We start from the raw sequence: 4058 nt of genomic DNA, 5'->3' as shown, positions 1-4058 counted from the left end.
TGTCCCCTCCCGTCTGCCAGAGGAGCCGGCCGGTGGGGAGGGAGGGACCGGGCGGCAGCGGCGACTTTAATTACTTTTCTTTTTTTTCTTTAACCCCCCCTCCTTTTAGGTAATGCCCGTCCCGGGCACGGCGCTGGGACACCCCGCCCGCCTGCCCTGCCCTGCCCTGCCTTGCCTTGCCCTGCCCGCCCACCTTGGCGGTGAGGCGCTGCCCGTCCCCTCCCCTCGCTGCCTCGCCCGCGCTGCCGAGGCGCCGGCTCTGCGCAGGGTGCGCCTGCTGAGGCTCAACCCTCCCCTCCGCGATCTGTCCCGGAGAGCAGCTCCCCCGTCCGTAGCCCCCCGTTCTGGCCCGCTGCGGCCGGCTGTCGCTCCGCGGGGATCGCGCAGACGGTCCCCTGTCGGTCCCGACGGGGCCGTGCCAGCCCCGTGGCCGCCATGGCACTCGCCAGGCATGGGCGGGGAGGGGAGGGCGGGTGGTTACCGCGAGCGAAACCTTCGGGTTTTCGGCCAGGTTTCGTTTTGGGGAGGGTTGTGCTGTTCTGTTGCATGTGCTCACCTGTGTCGCCTCGGGTTCAGAGTGGCTTCAAATGAATAAAAGAATAAATGCTCATAATTGTTAACCCAGAAGTGTGGTTGCACACACAGGAGACAGGTACATTTCAATAGCTGGAACCCTGTAATGTGAAATCAAAGGAGCAAAAGTTCTACAAAACCCTTCCTCTCTATTTCAAGGATCAATGATCTCACAGAGTCATAGAATTGGTTTGAACCATCAAGTCCAACCATCAGTCCAACACTACCATGTCCATTAAACCACATCCCAAAGTTCTATGTCTACATGTACTTTGAATACTTCCAGGGATGGTGACTCCACCACCTCTCTGGGCAGCCTGTTCCACTTCCTGACCACTCTTCCAGTGAAGATTTTTTTCCTAATATCCAACCTAAACCTCCCTTGGTGCAGATTGAGGCCATTTCCTCTTGTCCTATTGCTTGTAACTTGGGAGAAGAGCTCAACGCCCACCTCACTACAACCTTCTTTCAGGGAGCCGTAGAGAGCAATGAGCCTCCTCTTCTCCAGATCAAACAGCCACAGTTCCATCATCTGTTCCTTGTAACAGCTCTGTTCTCCAGACCCTTTACCAGCTCTGTCAGCTTTCTCTGGACCTACTCCAGGAACTCAAATTCATAGCTGTTACCTTGAAATATGCAAATAAGAAGCAAAAATTCTTTAAAAAAAACCCCCAAAACTTCCAGTTTCTCAGTTTCAAGGATCCATGAGTTTGTTGCATCTGAAAGCGTAAGACAGTCATTTGATGATGTCACTGATATTGTAGGTGGCAAGAAGATAGGGAAAGGTGTAACCATCAGGCAATCGCAGTGGGATGCTTACACATTTGTGTGGGCATAGGAAGTGCTGCTATGGTTGAAACCACAGCCATGGCCCCCTCTAGTCCTGTGGGCAATCCATTGAGGTGTGTGACCAATGTACTGGTTGCAACCAAGTGCTTCCGGGACCTGGTGAGGTGGAAAGCGAGAGGTGGATTGAAAGAGTTCCTTGTCCATAGGGCACTGTGATAACCTGTTGTGACCTGTGATAACCTATGGTCACATTCCCAGCTGCATGCTGCAGTACCCTGTGGTACGTTGGTGTTACAGGCTGCCTCTGATGATGGATGCACACTAAACCTACAACATTGCACCAAACTCCGTAGTACAGACCTAGTATGAGCAGAGGAAAATAGGCTGCAATGTTTAATTTTTTTGTGTGACCTGGTAAAGCCTGATTTGTCTTCAGAAGCAACCTCTTATCCCCAGCCTTCAGCCAGCTTCTCTGGGTATATCCCACCTCAGATGTTCATGTAAGCCCACAGCAAGAGCCACAGCCCCCTGCAGTCCCCTGCAGCTGTATCCCACTTTGCCGTAGTGGATTTAACAGCTAGCTGGGAAATATTCTAAAATATACATATTTTAATTCATTATGTTCCATGCAACTACCTGTGGTCATAGAAAGGCAATGAATTTGTCTGGACCTGCAATAATTTCCAAACATAATGACCCAGAATACTTACTTTGCGGTCAAAACTTTAATTTTTGGGGAGCTTTTTCAATTTTTTTTGTTAAATGTCAGTGTGGGAGAAACCCACATCTGTCAGAAAAGGTGCCTTGAGTCTGTTGACCCAGACTGTCATTCCAAAGCCCTAATTAACAACTTTCAACTCTGGCCTGGCTTCGTACCACTCGTGTTTTCCTCCTACACACACCGTTCAGTACTTGCAGTAACACACTGGACCTCTATGCTGAATGTGAAGCTCCTGAGGTAGCAGGAAGACTGCAGGAGTTCAAAGGGACACTGGGCAAATACTAGCAGGAGAGACATAGGAAGGAATAGCAACAGGATAGGGTCATGGTACCCTCAGCACAGAGCTGTTGGAAATGTCAAAGCTGGCAGCCTTGTTCTTGCTTCTCCTGGGCGTATGCTTGTGTGAAGAGCTGGAGAAAACACACTGGGCTGGAAGGGCTCTTGGGCCTGACAGAACATGGTTGGTCACTCATGTGCTGCTGTCGTGACCTTCTCCCAGAAAATCTGGAGCCTTCCTTGGTGTCAGTATCATCAAAGTTGCTCTGCTGTTCAAAAATCCAGGTGGAGATTCCACCTGAGTGAGTAAATGCCCTTTTGTCACAGCACTTTTTAGAGTTATTCATGCCTTCATCACCAGGAAGCATTTGTGCAGCAGAGAGGTATTTGAAAATGGGCTGGCCTGCCCATCCAAAGAGTTGTGTTGTGTAACTGCAGTAAATCCCTGCCCTGTTTGCTGGGGATCTGTGACCTTATGGACAGATTTCAAGGCTTTTGTTTGAACATGAGGAGAAGATGAGGGGAAAAGCAATCCTTTCTTTTACACTACTTTGGGTGCAGGGGACCCTACCAACATCCACAACCGAGTCACATTATTGCATAGTGAATCTGCCAACAGTGTTCAGTCAAACTTTCATACCATTGTGTGTGAAAGGCTTGAAAAAGTAAAACAAAATTAAAGATAAAAATACTTTTGATGCAGAGCCCACTTTCTATACGGGATTGCTAAAGTGTAGGCTCAGTGAGCATGTGAATATATATTAAATATTTGAGGATAATGAGTGTGACCTTTGTAGAGGGAAGATGTATCTCACAAATAAACTGCAGTGTAATCGTGGACTCACTTATGTGTATTACTAATTTTCACCTGATCAGTGTGGGAGAGTTCAAAAAGTTTGGTAAAGCCCATCATCAAAACAGTCCTAGTGAAAATTGCAGTAGGAAGAGTGACCATAAGTGGTTTAAAATAGGGGAAAGAAGAATTGAGGATGTTGACACCTGGAACCTGTCCATATATTCATAAAAGATATGGGAAAGGAGATCAATAGTAACACAGTAACAGTGTAGAATTAGTCATATTCATGACAGCCAAATCTAAAGCTGACTACCCAGAGTTACAAAAGAGTATTACCATATTGAGTGAACAGATGATAAATTGATGACTGAAACTCACAATTAATAGAATCATGGAAAGATTAACTAAAGAACAGAATGACAGGCTCCAGCCTTGATGGTACTTTTTGAAAACAGACTTGGGATGATTCTCTGGGAATTTCATGAGCTCAGTGACCAATGTCAATCAAAGGGGAATTAAACAGGAGTAATCATTTGGAAAGAAACAACTCTTCATGTTTCATTTGATATATTTTCTCTATCCACAGGTACATTCATATATTAAACCCAGCTTGCAATTCTCATAAGCCATTTCATAAAAGGAGTAGTAGAAGTAAGAATGGCACAAAAAAGGAGCAATAAAAGATCATGGTTAGGAAGTCCAAGGTGGAATAAAATTCTTGATCTAGAAAAAAGGTGATATAGTAAAGGTCAACACAACTGGTAATGATACAGAGAAGATAAGTTGGGAAGGACTATTTTTCATAATCTAAATGCCAGATAATTAGACCACTAATATTAACAGCAGTGCCACTTTTGTTTCAGAAAGCTGTAAAATGCTTCTTGTTGGAAGCTGGCAGGGTGT

The sequence above is a fragment of the Dryobates pubescens genome, chromosome 3 (assembly GCF_014839835.1).
Source record: "Dryobates pubescens isolate bDryPub1 chromosome 3, bDryPub1.pri, whole genome shotgun sequence".
NCBI classification, from domain to species: Eukaryota; Metazoa; Chordata; class Aves; order Piciformes; family Picidae; genus Dryobates; species Dryobates pubescens.
This window is presented reverse-complemented; position numbering follows the sequence as displayed.